Source organism: Triticum aestivum, chromosome 1B (assembly GCF_018294505.1).
Source record: "Triticum aestivum cultivar Chinese Spring chromosome 1B, IWGSC CS RefSeq v2.1, whole genome shotgun sequence".
Taxonomy (NCBI): Eukaryota; Viridiplantae; Streptophyta; class Magnoliopsida; order Poales; family Poaceae; genus Triticum; species Triticum aestivum.
The window spans coordinates 255,989,097-256,006,683 of record NC_057795.1 but is presented as its reverse complement, the minus strand read 5'-3'; positions in this window follow the sequence as shown (position 1 = coordinate 256,006,683).

Genomic DNA, 17,587 nt, shown 5'->3' with positions numbered 1-17,587 from the left:
GTACCCAGCCGGCGGGCGCGTTGCTGGTCGCCTCGGTGTCGGGGACCGACAAACTCGCGGCGCCGGCCTCTAGCGGTCGCGGTGCCGAGGCTGCCTTCGCAAGACGATGGCACACGGGTGTGCGGGCCTCAGGAGTTGGGCCCGTCACCACCTCGTTCCCGGCTGGTGGCGCCGGTGGGGCGGCCGGCTGCCTGTCTTGCACTCCACCGGTCGGCGGTGGCGGAGGCATGATGACGTCCGACATGGCAACGTCGCTGCCCTCCCTCTCCATGACCGGCTGCTCGTCACCGGCTCCCCCGGTCGTCGCCACAAACTCTGGCGGAGGTGGCGCAGAATTCAGGGGAGTCACGAGCAGCGGCTCCTAGCAGCGCGCGGCCTCCACAAGCCGCTCCTTCTCCGTGGCGTCAGCCTCCGCCTGCACCAGTTTCCTCAGCGGGGACGCCTCCGCCTTGTCAGTCTCCGCCTTCTCTAGGCGGGCGGCTTCCTGCTCCTCACGCACCTCCCACGCGTTCCGCTCCTGTGCCTCCCGAAGGTCGGTGGCCGGATTTATTCGCCGGGTGGTGGTGGAGGTCTCCACCCACCTGTTGACTGAGGCGGCGGCCGACTTGTTGAGGGGAGCGGGGCCCTGGGATAAGAAAGCAAGACAAAAAAGTTTTTAGGCCAGATCGGCAAGAAAGGGGAAGCGTAAGAGAAATACCTATGCCGACACCATGGGCGGCGCCTTCGTCTGCCTCTGGAACTTGGCCACCTTCATCGCGGCCTCTTTCTGCCTGGTCCACCGCGATCGGGTTCTTGGGCTTCTTCGGCACGCTGCTAAACAGGGCGGCGCCTTGTTTCCGCTTGCTCTTGCCGCCTCGAGCAGACGGCCCGGCGGAGGGGCCGCGCCTGTGTTAGCGGTGCTCCGGGCAGGGCGCGGCTCATCTTCGTCATCGTCGTCATCGGGCCAGGTCTCCACGCTGCCCCCTTCTTCAGAGCCGCCTGCTCTGTTGCCGCCACCTACGGCGTCGTCCTCCAAGGCAGCCTCCCCCAACCGGGGTCGTCCTCGTTGCTCACCTCCCGGTCCGGCTGGTAGTCACCACCCGGCCCCATGATGGCGGCCATCACCGCAGACATGTAGATCTGCGCTCCAGCAAAGGAACCACTTCGTACCAAGATCAAGACTAAAGCAAGAACTAAAAAGAAGAAGCTAAGAGACTTACGGCAGGTGGCGGGTTGTTGCTGGAGTACGGCCGCTTCCCGAACCACCAGGACCCCTCCGACACCTTGAGGTCAGAGATCTCGTTCACCATCCGGGCCACCTCGGCAGTCGGCATGATAAAGGAAAAGCTGTCCCGTCTTTCGATGAGATGGTGGCTATCGTTTTGAAGGAAGTCCACTTTGACGATCCGACTACGAACGTGCAAGGACGTCGCGCCTTAGCAATCGCTGAACCAACTCCGAGAGGTTATTGACCACACCGGAGCACGATCAACCTGACCACGAAGGTCTGTTTCCTGTAGGCAAATGAAGAACAAGCAAGAAACTAAGATTGCAATCTGGAAATTGCGAATATAAGAGGAAAGCTTTATTGATCAAGGTGGGGTTCTGCGACGCCTTTGTCTGATCGTTGAACACAAACGAAGTACACGAAGTTGCAGCTATGGCGAACTTTAATCTAAACAAAACCCCAAAGTCTAAATGGTGCCCTAAGGGCTGTATATATGGAGGAAGAGGGGGGAATTTCGTGGCTCTTTGTGGAGGGGTCCGAAATCAACCCTGTCTCTTGTTTCCCCACATATACGGACTCTAAAAATAGCCTATACTTATGTATTTCGAAATTACATGGGCCTGGCCCAATAATAAGGTGACGCAACACCTAGAATAGCCTCGGGACAAAATTTATGAAGTGGCATCTTGTATATTTCGTCCAAGGCTTCATGCACCCATTATGGTGGCTTCAAAGTCCTGAAATCATCACTTGTAACTCCGTTCTTGTTCCCCTTGTGCATGCCATCATCTCCATGCTTGTTCTTGCTCCAGTGTTCATCCTTCTCCAAGCTAGGCCCTTCATTTGTAAGCAAAACAAATGTATCCAATTTAGGCAGCATCATATTCTCATGAACATTAGAATAATTACCAAGAAACGAAAGTACCTGATAATTTAATTGGAGTGTGCGAGCTCTAGTAATTGGTCTAGTATATGTAGCAGTAGGGGTTGTGGGTGTAACAATGGTATTGATGTCCTCATCATCCTCCCCTTCTTGAAATGAAGTCGTCCTCGACGGAAGCTCATCTTCCTAACCCAAATAAGGCTTCAAACCTGCAATGTTAAAAGTAGGACTAACCCCAAAATCTGCAGGCAGCTCAAGTTTATATGCATTATCATTTATTTTCTCCAACACCTTAAAAGGACCATCAAGACGAGGCATTAGCTTTGATTTGCGCAAATCAGGAAATCTATCCTTACGCAAATGTAACCAAACAAGATCTCCAGGTGCAAACACAACATGTTTTCTACCCTTATCTCCAGCAAGTTTATATTTAGTATTCATACTCTCAATGTTTTCCTTAGTTAACTCATGCATTTTTAAAATCAATTCAGCACATTGTTTAGCATCAAAATTAACCTTCTCCCAAGATGGAAGAGGCAACAAATCAATAGGTGCACAAGGTAGGAAACCATACACAACTTCAAAAGGGCACATCTTAGTAGTAGAATGCAATGAACGATTATAAGCAAATTCAATATGAGGCAAGCATTCCTCCCACATTTTCTTATTATTCTTCAAAACAGCCCTAATCATAGTAGACAATGTTTTATTGACTACCTTAGTTTGTCCACCAGTTTGGGGGTTAAAAGTAGTACTAAAAAGCAGTTTAGTCCCCAACTGAGCCCATAAACATCTCCAAAAGTGGCTAAGAAATTTAGTATCACGATCTGAAACAATAGTATTCGGCACACCATGCAAGCGAATAATTTCACGAAAGAACAACTCATCAACATTAACAACATCATCGCTTTTATGACATGGTATAAAGTGTGCCATTTTCGAGAATCTATCCACGACACAAATATGCTATCCCTCCCCTTCTTTGTTCGAGGTAAACCTAAAACAAAGTCCATAGATATATCCTCCCAAGGAACACTAGGTACATACAAAGGCATATACAAACCATGAGGATTGAGTCGTGACTTAGCTTTTTGACATGTAGTGCAACGAGCAATAAAACACTCAACATCCCGTCTCATCTTTGGCCAAAAGAAATGTGTAGCAAGTATGTCGTCCGTCTTCTGCATGCCAAAGTGTCCCATTAATCCTCCTCCATGCGCCTCCTGCAACAACAAAAGATGAACGGAGCTAGCTGGAATGCATAGCTTGTTAGCACGGAACACAAATCCATCATTAACGACGAACTTGTTCCACATTCTTCCTTCTTTACAATTCTGCATTACATCTTTAAAATCAGCATCATTCACATATTGATCTTTGATGGTCTCCAAACCAAATATTTTGAAGTCAAGTTGTGAAAGCATAGTATAGTGACGAGACAATGCATCAACAATAACATTTTCTTTTGCCTTCTTGTGTTTAATGACATAAGTGAAAGTCCCAATGAATTCAACCCATTTAGCATGTCTATGATTCAGTTTAGCTTGACTTTTAATATGTTTCAAATATTCATGATCAGAATGTATAACAAATTCTTTGGGCCATAAATAATGTTGCCATGTTTCTAAAGTCTGAACAAGAGCATATAATTCTTTATCATAAGTAGAATAATTCGGACTAGGCCCACTCAATTTTTCTGAAAAGTATGCAATAGGTTTGCCATCTTGTAATAACACACCTCCTAATCCAATTCCACTAGCATCACATTCAAGCTCAAAAGTCTTATTAAAATCAGGAAGTTGGGGTAAAGGAGCATGTGTCAACTTATCTTTCAATACCTTGAAGGCTTCTTCCTGTGCGGTACCCCAAACAAAAGGCACATCTTTCTCTGTAAGCTCATTGAGAGGTGCAGCAATGGTGCTGAAATCTCTCACAAAACGCCTATAGAATCCAGCGAGGCCAAGAGAACTCCTCACTTGTGTGACTGTTTTGGGCTGCGGCCAACTCTCAATAGCTTCAATCTTGGCTTTGTCAACTTCAATTCCCTGTGGAGTAACAACATAGCCAAGAAAAGATACTCGGTCGATGCAAAAGGTGCACTTCCCAAGGTTACCAAACAAACGTGCATCACGTAGAGCAATAAGAATAGCACGTAAATGTTCCAAATGTTCTTCTAAGATCTATTATAAATCAATATGTCATCAAAGTAAACTACCACAAATCGTCCAATGAAAGCACGTAAAACTTCGTTCATTAATATCATGAAAGTACTAGGTGCATTAGTTAACCCGCATGACTAACCACTCATATAATCCAAACTTAGTTTTAAATGTTGTTTTCCATTCATCTCCCAATTTCATACGAATTTGATGGTATCCACTATGCAAATCAACTTTGGAGAATATTGTAGAGCCACTCAATTCATCAAGCATATCATCTAGCCTAGGAATAGGATGACGATAACGAATAGTAATATTATTAATGCCTCTATAATCAACACACATACATGATGTACCATCCTTTTTTGGCACTAGAATAATAGGAACAACACAAGGACTAAGGGATTCGCGTATATAACCTTTGTCGAGCAGCTCCTGTACTTGACGCATAACCTCCTTCGTCTCCTCTAGATTGGTACGGTGTGGTGCACGGTTGGGGAATGATGCACCGGAAATTAAGTCAATCTGATGCTCAATCCCTCGAATGTGAGGTAATCTCGGTGGCACATCTTGTGGAAAGACGTCAGCGAACTCCTGCAAAATGTTAGTGACAGCAGGAGGCAAAGAGGAAGGCACGTCCTCGAATGAAAATAATGCCTCTTGGCACACAAAAGCATAGCAAACAGATTTGCTAAAATCTAGCACATCAATATCAGATTTAGTGGCAAGTAAACATGCACTTTTCAATTTAATTTCAGAAGCAACACTAGATGGTTTACTATTAGGCTTCATTTGTTGCTCAAATTCTTTTGCCACAATCTGATTTTCACTCTTATTTTTCTCCTGTTTTGCTTTATTACCTCTATTAATATCATCTTTCAAAATGGACTCAGGAGTCATAGGAAGCAAAGTTATATTTTTATCCTTATGAACAAGAGTATACTGATTGTTTCTACCATGTTGTACAGAATTTTTATCAAATTGCCATGGTCGACCAAGTAATAAGGAACATGCTTGCATAGGTACCACATCACAATCAACATAATCAGCATATGTAGAGATACTAAAATGCACAGGAACAATATGTGTTACCTTAACCTTGCCGCTGTTGTTGAACCATTGGATGTAGTAAGGATGCGGATGTGGTCTTGTAGTCAGAGATAGCTTCTCCACCATCTCCATGCTAGCCAAGTTGTTGCAGCTCCCTCCGTCTATGATGAGGTGCACAGAACGTTCCTTCACAACTCCCTTTGTATGGAACAAATTGTCTCTGTGATTTTGCTCAGCTTGTGTGACCTGCACACTCAAAACACGTTGAGCAACTAAACATTCATACCTATCAGCGTCTTCAGGAGCCATGTATTGCGTCTCATGATCAGAATCATCTCCACCATGTTCTTCACGTGTAATAAGAGCCAAAGTCTCCTCATCATAGTCACTAGCGGACTCATACCCACCATCCTTAGTAGCAATCGTCACACGCTGAGATTTCCATTCTCTCGCATAATGACCTCTTCCCTTACAATGACGACAAATAATATCACTTGTGTGCCCTGGGGATGCCACGGAAGAAGAACTCTGTGCAGGCCCGGCAGGTGCGCTCTTGGCGGATAATGGTGGTTGTGCCTGCTTTCTTGTATCACGGCTGGAGGTGGCACCTGATAGAGGTGCTGGTGCAGTTGAAGTAGAAGATGCACGCGGTGTCCATGATGAAGGTCGGCCTGCAGAAAAGTTAGTTCGCGCCAATGCTTGTCGATCCTGCACTTCACGTTCAGCTTTACAAGCAAGATGGAATAAACGAGTGATATTAGTATACTCCTTATACTCTAGAATGGTCTTAATCTCTCTATTTAATCCACCCATAAAATGTGCAAGCATAGCTTCATTCTCCTCAACAATACCACATCTAATCATGCCAATTTGTAATCCCTGAGAATATTCTTCTACATAATTTTTACCTTGTCTTAAACTCTATAATTTTTGAATTAATTCACGTTGATAATATGGTGGAACCCAACGAGTACGTATAGCAGTTTTCAAAGCAGCCCAAGTAGCTGGAATAGGATATAATCTACAATGTTCAGACCACCAAACACATGCAAAGCTAGTGAAAGCACAAACAGCAGCAGGAACACGTCTCTCCTCAGGATATTGTAAACATGTAAATCGTTGTTCAGTTTCTAACTCCCAAATAAGATATATATCAGGAACATATCTACCCTCAAATGGTGGAATATTCAATTTCAGTTTAGGAAGATGGTCATGATCTCGTACCCGAGGGAGAGCCCTACCATTGTGATTATTTGCATGTGGACGGCCTGGTGGTTGTGGTGCTGGTGGTTGCACGTAATTCTGATTTTGATCAATCTCATCCTCGTAATCTCCCGCATAATCATCCTCCACATCAGCAGCAGGAGCCACAGAAGTATCAACAGCAGCACCAATAGTTTGGCCAGGCTGAAGAAGGACACGGCTCGCTCGGCGGAGGGCTGTTTCATGATGTGGAGGTAGTAGTAGTAGTTGTTGTTGTAGAGGTGCGACAGGTGCAGCCGATGGTGGAACACGCGCAAGCAGTTCATTAAATATGTTATCGAGCTTTGTTTCGAACATCTTCTCAAGGCCAGTGATCTTCTCCATGGCCTCTTCAAAATTGTTAAGCACATATTGCACCTGTTCAGTCATCATTTGTTGAAACTTATCATGAAGCTCCTTGTTCGTTAAGTTCTCCCAGTCAGTCTCATCGGCTTGTGATCCTGGCATGGTTAGCGGCAATAGAAACACACAAGAATATGATCCTACAGACTACTAACAAGTGGTGGTGGTGGGTGTCACAAATCCGTCAAGCAAAACTCAAATTCTTACCAGTTCTTACCCAGCAGCAGGCGGTGATCGGCAACCATTGTAGTCAAAACTGTCAAAGCTTGGATAGAGCGATCACCAGGGAGAGTCAAACGCACGACGTATATGTATGTGGAGCTAGGAAGGCTTATAATATGGTAGAAAAAGGGTCAGCAATAATCAATTCAAATATGTAAAGTTGAATAAACTCTCAACGACGGTACTGTGCTGGTGCTAGGCTAGACAGTGCTAGAGACGCGAGCCTAGAACACTAACAAAATCACGATGCTGCACGTAAACAAGGGAAAAGCACACTCTGGATTTTTTTTCGCTCTGTTTTTTTTTGCGCTCCTCTTTTTTTTGCGAAAAATCACTATAATGGCGAGTGCCTCAAAACTCTTCCCAGGTCAAACTGATAGGATAGGCACGGAATTTTTTTTGACTTTTTTTCGGAAATCAGGGCAGCGACGACGAAAAAGTGCGACAAAAAGTCACTATGATGGCACGTGGCTCAAAAGACTCAGAAAAGCCTAAAAATAGGATAGGGAAAAAATATTTTTGCCTGCGAAAAGTTTGGCCTAAAAACTGCCCGGGGGTCTCCAGACTTTTTTTCCCGAAACCTACTCAGGCAAGGAAACACGAATAGGAAATTAGACGGATCTCAAATACAAACCTAATATGAGAGTAACTCAGATTGGTGGTGGATATATGGTGGTAGGATATGGCAGCAGTGGTGGTATATGGTAGCGGTGGTGGTATATGGATACGGATCGGTGGTGGTATATGGATACGGATTGGTGGTGGTATATGGATATGGATTCAGAGCGGTGACGGATCAGCGGTGGTGGTAGATGGCAGGAGCGATGACGATGGTGCGGCGGCGGCGTGACAACTTGTGAACAGAACTCGAAACTCTAAGGGAAACTAGACGCTAAGACCAGCAACTTGACACGATGATGCAACCGCAAATTCAACAAAGCAAATACAGAAGAAATTATGCAAAGGCTCAGATTGGTTCGGATAGGATGAACTAACCCTAATTTTCTTTTTTGGCTTTTTTGTGGACTATAGGTATGAAAAAAGACTCGATCTAAACTACGAAAAACTTGTAAAATCTCACCGAGCAACTTGAAAATCTAATACCACTTGATAGAGGCAAAGGTGTCCCATCTTTCAATGAGATGGTGGCTATCGTTTTGGAGCAAGTCGACTTTGATGATCCGACTATGAACGTGCGAGGACGTCGCGCCTTAGCAATCGCTAAACCAACTCCGAGAGGTTATTGACCACACCGGAGCACGATCAACCTGACCACGAAGGTCTGTTTCCTGCAGGCAAACGAAGAACAAGCAACAAACTAAGATTGCAATCTGGATACTACGAATATAAGAGGAATGCTTTATTGATCAAGGTGGGGTTCTGTGACACCTTTGTTTGGTTGTTGAACACAAACGAAGTACGCGAAGTTGCAGCTATGGCGAACTCTAATCTAAACAAAACCCCAAATTCTAAACGGTGCCCTAAGGGTTGTATATATGGAGGAAGAGGGGGGGGGGATTTTGTGGCCCTTGGTGGAGGGGTCCGAAATCAACCCTATCTCTTGTTTCCCCACACATACTGACTCTAAAAATAGCCTATACTTATGTATTTCGAAATTACATGGGCCTGGCCCAATAATAAGGTGACGCGGCACCTAGAATACCCTCGGGACGAAATTTATGAAGTGGCATCTTGTATATTTCGTCCAAGGATTCATGCACCCATTATGGTGGCTTCAAAGTCCTGAAATCATCACTTGTAACTCCGTTCTTGTTCCCCTTGCGCATGCCATCATCTCCATGCTTGTTCGTGCTCCAACATTCATCCTTCTCCAAGCTAGGCCCTTCATTTGTAAGCAAAACAAATGTATCCAATTTAGGCAGCATCATATTCTCATGAACATTAGAATCATTACCAAGAAAAGAAAGTACCTGATAATTTAATTGGCGTGCGCGAGCTCTAGTAATTGGTCCAGTATATGTAGCATTAGGGGCTGTGGGTGTAACAATGGTATTGATGTCCTCATCACGGCATCTCCTTTGTGCACATCCGGCTTGGGCCGCGGTGCCCGCTCATCCGACAGATCAGATGAGGACGGCCTTGGAGCGGGAGAACCCAGTGGTCGATGAAGGCGATCAGTAGGTCAGACGCCACGAGACCCTCTGCCTCCGTCAGCACCTGAAGCCGGCTGATGGCGGCGGCCGTGTCGGCCGACACGGGCTTCGGCTTGTAACCCTAGTTGGGCCGAAACCCAACAGGGGTCGGCCTCGTAGGTTGGCAGGTTGATGAAGTCGACTGCCGAGTCGACGTTCTCCACATAGAACTAGGATTGCTGCCACAGTTTCACGGACTGTGACAGCTTGATGACTGGGAAGGCGTTCTTCTTCGACGGCCGGCGCACAATGATGAAGGTGCAGCACTCGGCCGCCGTCTCCTTGGCGGAGGTGCCCAGGTTGGCGTAGAAGAAAGCTCCCCACAGCTCAATGGTGGGGAGGATGCCAAGGTAGCCCTCGCACGCCGTGACGAAGGCGGACATCAGCGTCATTGTGTTGGGCGTCAAGTGGTGCGGCTGGATGTGGTTAAAGTCCATGAATGAGCGAAGAAACCCGCTCACCGGGAGGCCCAAGGCGCGGAGAAAATGTGAGCGGAAGACGGCCCGCTCGTCGTCCTGCGTGCCAGCGAGATCTCCTCCCGCGGCGGCACCCGCACCTTGACGAAGTCCTCGTTGGCATCCGGCGCGTGGCCTAGAGGAAGGTGAGGTGATCATCGATCACCGTCGAGCCGTCCCAGTCTCCACCCTTCTTAGGCGCCATGGCATCGGAGAGGAGCTGCGAGGGAAGGGGGAGCTCGATGATGGCAAGCTGCGGCGGCGCTACGGCGGGCACTGAGCAGCAGCAGCAGTGAGAGAGAGGAGGAAGAAAGGATAGGAAGGAGGGCTTGCGTGCTCTGCCGCTCCCCTGCCTCCACCTATTTATAGCCCTCGGGCTGCGAAGCAAAGGGGGCGGGACATGGGATCGTGGGATTAGCTGCGCCCACGACCCCATGACCCCCCGATTACTATGCAGAGTTACTGCGCGGTAACTCTTGTGGGAATCACAACCACCCGCCTCGGCCGCAGCGGATTCGCCCGCATGCCGAAGCCCAGTGGTGGCAGGCTCGGCCCGCTGTCACGTCCCATCGAGAGCGTGTGGTAGCAGGGTGGCCAGGCTGACATGCACCGCATGGCATGCTCGTAGCGGGCGGCAGGCCTGGGGAATCTTAGCAGGCACGCCATCTGTTTCCCGCCTTGATGTTCGAAATTGGCGGACGAGCCCGCCTTGTCAAATCGACTCCGGTAGTCGGCGCGTCACAAGGCGGACCGAGTGTTCGCTCAGTGCACGGCAAGAGGGGAAGCTGTTGAGACTTCACGGCCCGTTGACCGCGACACCTCACTAGCTTCGGGGACTACTGTCAGAGTAATGGGCCACGGGTAGCCTCACCCGAGTCCCTGAGCCTTTCAAGACTTTGGGCCGGCTCCGCCCCACAAGACTTCAGAATAAACCGCCGCCTTCCGGTGGCCGGCTAGGTCAACAGCCGGCTGCCCGAGGACGGCTGTGCGCCAGTAGAGGGTACCAAGACAGGCCGGCTCCTAGCAGACGACCTCCGGAGAGGCCGACTTCTAGCAGGCGGCCACCCAGCGCCCTCAGAGTCTGCGCCCCTCATCAAGAGGACAAGACTAGGTGAGGCTACAATGTAGCCCCTCACCCTCGAATCCTAGGCTTGGCATGGCTACAGTGCCCCGTACAGGCGGAGATCTTCGCAAGACGCGACACTGTTGCCACTTCCCCCTTGACGTCATTCATGATAGGCAAAGCCATGTTCCCACGACGGTCTGTCGGTACGGCCCGTAGGTGGCAGGCCCTACCAAGCAGTGAGAGCCCGGAAGACGGTGGAGGCCGGACTAGCCGAACTTGACACTACTAGAAAAACCCCTACTAATGGCGCACCTAATATGGCCATTAATGGCGCATCTGTGGTGCGCCATTAACAGCACGCCATTAGTAATTTTTACTAATGGCGCACCACCTGGTGCGCCATTAGTATCTGGTATACTAATGGCGCACCGCGGGTGCGCCATTAGTATAGGCCAGCGTGCGCCATTAGTATGCCTCCCAGGGGCCATGTATACCCAGGTGCTTTGGCATACTAATGGCGCACCACCACTGGATGCGCCATTAGTAACCGCAGCATACTAATGGCGCACTACCCAGTGATGCGCCATTAGTATGCACTGTCATACTAATGGCGCACTGTCCTGTGATGCGCCATTAGTACGAATATTAGGTTTTTTTTATCTTTTTATTTTCTGTTTTTTGCACAGGTTACAAAACGTATAGTTTGACAAAATATAGACAGCACACATCAACAACAGATTCATCGAATACAATAGAAGATTAGTCTTTGAATACAAATCATCATATTAGTCTCCGAATACAATTCATCATATTAGTCTCCGAATTAAAAAGACCGAAGAAAGATAGAACATTATATTACAAGTCTCGAGACCGCGAGTAGCGAGTTTGTCTTCACATTACAAGTCGATATCGATCATCTAAACTACCATCACATAGAAGAGAGCTGCGGTCATCACGATGAGCATCATCACGATGAAACTCGTCTTCATCCGGTTCCTCCAACGCTCCCTCCCCTCTCCCGCTAGATAGCGGGCGTATCTAGATTCGGCCTCGGCCCTAGTGGTGTACCCTTTGTAACTGTTACCGCTGAATCAATGAACCTGTCTCCGACACTCCTCCCAGTCATCGTAGACTCCGGGAACCTTACCCTTGTACACGACATACGTCGGCATCGCTATGCACTAGCCAAACGAAACGTTAGTACCAATTCACAGACAATACATAAGCAATATATAATTATGCAACAGAACGATCGGAAGAGAAAAGGAAGACATTAATAGCATCGATTACATCTAAGTTGAACGACTCTCGAAACCAAAGAGACATACTACAAGTTCATTAAAGTTTAATTACAACATGAGCCAATCGATGTTTCAGAACTAGACAACTCGACTCAAGGGACCGGAGCGTGGATGAAGCCGCCGTCTATCGTGGGAGTCATGAAAGAACGGGCGTTGTCATCCTGCATTTGTAGCATTGTGTCGATGTCACTGTTGGACGGTTGATTTCTGAGGTAGAACTGCCCCGAGGTACGAAGGACATCTTGATGGATGATTTCCGCAAACTCCGACTGGATGCGAAAGAATTCTTGTCGGAGGTCCGCGTCCTGGATTGCCGACATGCTCGCGGCCCAATCTTTGAGTTTACTCGGTAGCAGAAGTTGATGATGGTCCCGTACGATCGCCCGCATGTGATGGATGGCGTAGTAGGCACCCTTCTGACCGCCAGGCGGCTGCTTGACGCAGCAGAACATCGTATTGTGGGAGAACACGTGCTTGCCGTACTTACGAATAGGCCTGGTGAAGGTGCCTCCAGATTGGGCGTAGCCGGGGAGAACATCATCAAGAACCTTCTTGACATTTGTGTAGTCTACGTTCGACTGACGGTCCGGGTCGAAATACGTGGCCATGGAATATTTGGGGCTTAGGAGGATGAGCGTGCAACGTGTGTCACTGCAGAAAACACGGAATGTTAAAAGAAAAACGATCGAAAAGTAAGAATTCATATGTTACGGGCCGGTTGAGGGGAGGACTTACTCGGGAAAGTAAGGCACGAGGAAGTTATCCTTATCTTGGTTTGCCAGAATGACGCCTTCGAGGTAAAAACTCGCGACTTGCCGGTCCCCAGCGCTGCCCAAGATCTTGGCACGCATGTAGAAGGGGTCGACTATCACGATGTCCGGGGTCTTGTCGTGAATGATCCGCATCTCCATACTCAGCGAAAATAGCCGAACGAAGGTGTAGTGCAGCGGATGAAGGTTCAACATAGCGTGGATGTCATCAAAATGCAGGACGATCGTACGCCCAATGGAGTTATCCACAAAGCCCTTGCCCTCTGGCACCTTGGCCGCGAAAACCGGGTATGCCACATCCTTCTCCCTGAGACGCCGCTTCTCCAAAGCAAGAACACTGTCATGCAGACTCCGCATAGCACCGGTTGCAGCATTGAGCATATTTGTCGGTAGCATCGCCCTACCTGCCACATGCACCCTCCTCGAGATATCCTGCGGTGAAGGTGGCCCGTCCTGAGCACGGATCGTACTCGGTGCCGGCTGGCTCGCACCCTTCTTAGTCTTTCTTTTGCGTGCCTTCTTCTTCTCCTGTAATGGGACCGAGTTTTGCTCACAGACCGCCTTCTTGAGTGTGTTGGGGCTGATAATATTTCGCACCTCGCCTATCTGAGGCTCGGTGAAGTCGGCAGCTGGAGGCGTCTCCTGAGAGCTGAACGCCAGACGGCGCCTGTTGCAACTTGGCTTCTCCGCGGTACGAGCTAGATCGCACACGTCTTTTGTTGGGTTTGGTTCTTGAGAAGGAGGCCCCATGAAGTCGCCATCGTACCCATGCTCGGCAAAGTACTGATCGACGTTGCCAAATGTATCATCGTCGTCGTTGTCGTCGTTCTGATCCTGTGCCATATGCATGTTTGGATCCAGTGGCATAGGGATGTCCGGCACCGTTACGGCGGTCTTGCCATGGGGCCGACTTGGCGCCGGCACGACTGGCGGTGTTGTCTTTGGGGTGGTGTCCCCCGCCCCCAAACGAATCTGGCTCTTCGGCCAAAGCAGGGGCCAGCTCAGGCAGGCGCTGAGGGTCATCACATCATCATCGTCGGCCCCGACGGGTCGAATCGGAGGTAACAAGTCGTCGCAGCCTGGCAGCACCCGAACCAGTTGAACCCTAAACAAGTTGGGTGGCATCTGGGTACCGTGGAACAAGGGGTTGCCCGGTTGAACGATTTTGCCCTTGGCGACATCGACCAACTCGTTGTTCACGAAGTGGAGGAGAGTGCAAGGAACGTCGGCGGCACCCTGCGAAAACATGTAGGGCGTCAGGGATGCCCAGTCAAAGGCAAGGAGATGAAGTCCTCGGCCGAGAGAGGCTTAATTAGTTACTGTGATGATGGCGTCGAGCTCGGCTAATGTCGAGGCACCGCCAACGGCGGGCGTGCAGTTGACGGAGCGGCCGCTTGCTGAAGAGGTGCCGGCCGGCGTACACCCGGGTGCATTAAGCTCCCGTGCCGGCGTCGGAGACACCAATGCCGCCTCCGCCGGAGGCACCAATGGCCCCGCCATCGCATTATGCGAGTTGCTGGCCGTGAAGCTAGGAATCGGGGGCGGCCCCTGTTGGCCGCCCGCAATCCACGCACTCAACCCCGAGATCAAGGTAGGCACAAGGGCGGTGATCGTCGCTCCGAGTCGTTGTTCCACTTGCTCTTGGACAATCTCCGGAATCCGCGCCACCTGTGCCTTGAGTTCTTGAACCTCTCGTGCCTGGCTTTCCGAGCTGGTCTTTTTCTCCTTCCACACACCAGCGGTATAGTATGACCCCCATTTTGTCGACAAGCCTTTGCCGGCCACACGACCAGCTGACGTCGGCTTACTGAGCTTATCCTTGTTCTTCATTATATTCAACCCCCTATTTAGAGTGGTGTCCCAAGGGTTGCTCTTAGTCGACCCCGCGCTATTGCTTTCAGTCGCCTGCGGAAGGAATGTGAACCATTTAGAAATTCGGCTTCATTAATTAGAATGCAACCATATGGAGCTAATTACGCGGGGGTGTATTCCTTACCAGAACAAGCTCAAGCCGCCTGGTCTTCGGATCCGTGGTAAGCTCCTTTGTTTTCCGGTCCTTCTTGTACCGGGCCCTGACAAAGTTCCTGGTCTGCTTGTCACCGTATTTATCGAAGAGGGGCGGTAGGCCTTGCTCGGCACGGTCCGCCTCCTCCTTGTCCCATATAGGCTCCGCCACTCTGTAACCGCCGGGACCGAGTGTGTGTTCCCCTATGTTCAGCTCCCGCATTTGTTTCCCCCACTCACTTGATTGGGAGCTTGCGGTGCTCGAGCAATTGATCTTGAAGTCGTTGTAGTCATCTTCAGTGATCGAAGGATTTTTCTCCTTGATCTTCTCATAACTCTCACCTTTCTCGATCATTCTCTTCACACTGCTTTTCCAAGTAGACAGGGCCTTGCTCATCTTCGTGAGGGCAGCATTGTTCACTTTATTCCCTTTGAGGCTTGTGTTTTCGAATTCAGCGGGGAACTTGTATCGTTCGTGCAGCTTCGTGAAGAGGAGGTGGCGCAAATTCCCTCGGTCAGGATGCCTCAGGTTCTCGGTGTTGATCGAGACGGTGCTCCGGACAATGCACCCGAGCTGAAGCGAGTACCCCTTGACTATTCGTTCGGGCGCCGTTGGATTCCCGTTGGAGTCCACTTCAGTAACTTCCTCCTTGAGGGTGCGGAGCATGATCGGGCGCCGGTCCTTCCGTTGCCTCTTCGGCTGGCTGCTATCTGTGCGTGCGCCGCCATCATCAGTGGTGGCATCCTCGGCGGCACCATCAGTGGTGGCATCAGTGTGGTCATCCTCGGCGGCACCATCCGTGGTCTCAGGATCGGTGGGGAAGGCGGCGGCCTCATACAAGTGAGGTTGTTCCTCCATCTCCTGGAACAGCTCCCAGAATGCCTTGCCGCCCGAACCCCCGGCCTCATTGTTGTGGGCCATGTTTCTCTCTAAATAGAAACAAAGTTTGGTCAAAAAGTTGGTTATTGTCAAGGAACAAGATCATGGTCTCATCATTTAGGGTTTGTCGACACCGAGGCATCCTAAAATCTAAGCTTTTATCATTGAGGGTTTTTCGACGCCAAGGCACCCTAAAAGCCTAACTTTTCATCATTTCGGTTTTTATCGACACCGAGGCACCCTAAAAGCCATGCATTAGTCACAAGTACCCCGGGGCACTTGATCCTACTTAATTAACTACTAAGATACCCCGGCCTATGCATTAGTCACAAGTACCCCATATGTCCTATTTTTAGCAAAGTCATGCTAAAATTCACGGAAAATTTCAGCATGACCTTTGCTGAAAATAGGACATATGGAGTACCCGAATTTGCCGGAACGGAAGTTAATCGACATTCCGGCAAACTCAAGGGCCTCTCGGGGTACCTGCAAAATCATCACGACACGATGGTCGGAGACAAAACCCAGCAAACTAGCAAAATCATCACAAATTGTTTTCTGTTAAAGATGATCATCATCTTTACAAGTCTTTCTCAATGTGATCACAAGTAATTCAGAGGCATCACAAGTAATTCAGAGCATCACAAGGCATTAGTAGTTCAGTACATGAACAAGTTTTACAAACCCATATAAGAACAAGTGAATTCTAGTCCCATTGACACTCCTGGTTTTCTACGAACACCAAGTACTAGGGCACACAAAAGTTCTGAAATTTGTGTGCCTAACTGAATTAACTGAATTTTCAGTAACCGAATAAACTGAATTTTCAAAACTGCAAGAAGCCAATTAAAAAAAATCCAACAGCACTAGAACTGAGCTGATTGACAGTAGTTTTGTTCACTGTTATGAAGAGAAACTTCTTCTTGTAAGAAAGGACTTCGCGTGTGGTTTGGAATATTCAGAAATCAAGTTGAAATATAAAACCATATAGAGGTAGGTATGCTACAAGTCTACAACATATATACTAATTAATCAACTGCAATCAGGAGACAGTTTCTTCTTCTAAGTCCATCTCACGGTTCGCTGAATTAAGAAAAATACATCATCATTTCAGAAAACTTACGCAAACTACTCAAAACAGGAAGAAGAAGAAAAACACATTTCAGAAGGAAAAAAACTTTTGTATAGCTAGAATTCAGAATGCATTCAACAATCCAAACTTTTGTATTTCCTAGATAACAAACAGTAATGATCTCTAGCCCTGACATTCATTTATTCATTCTTCTAGTAAATAGGTGCATAAATGTTCTTGCCGAATGGGTTTATTTTTTGTTGATCTATATGCTCATATATGCAGACGAGGCTAGCCACTTTTCTGCCACTCATATGCCACTGATAAAAAAAAATGAACTTTCACCAGTAAGTTGTAACTTGGCAGCCAGTCAGTTTATACAACAAAGATAATCATATATTTCTATGAACACTAGACGCCAATCTGAGGATAAAAAAGCATCTACTAGTAACTAGTGCATATGATCATCACTAGCCCATAATAGTAATTAAGTTTTTTTTGTAGACAAACAACATGTTTATCTTTCAGGCATCTACATCTCAGAGTGTACCGAACAAAACCCAGAGCTTGGTGCTAGTGCTCTGCTGCTCAAATTGGGTCGAGAAGCATCTACTAGTAACTAGTGCATATGATCATCACTAGCCCATAATTCGTGTACTCCAAAAATTCAAGCAATTGTACCAAATTTTGAAAGAGATTTTTCCAATTTATATTTAAATAGAATTGGGGTATATACCTTGGAATCCTCCTAATGGAAACA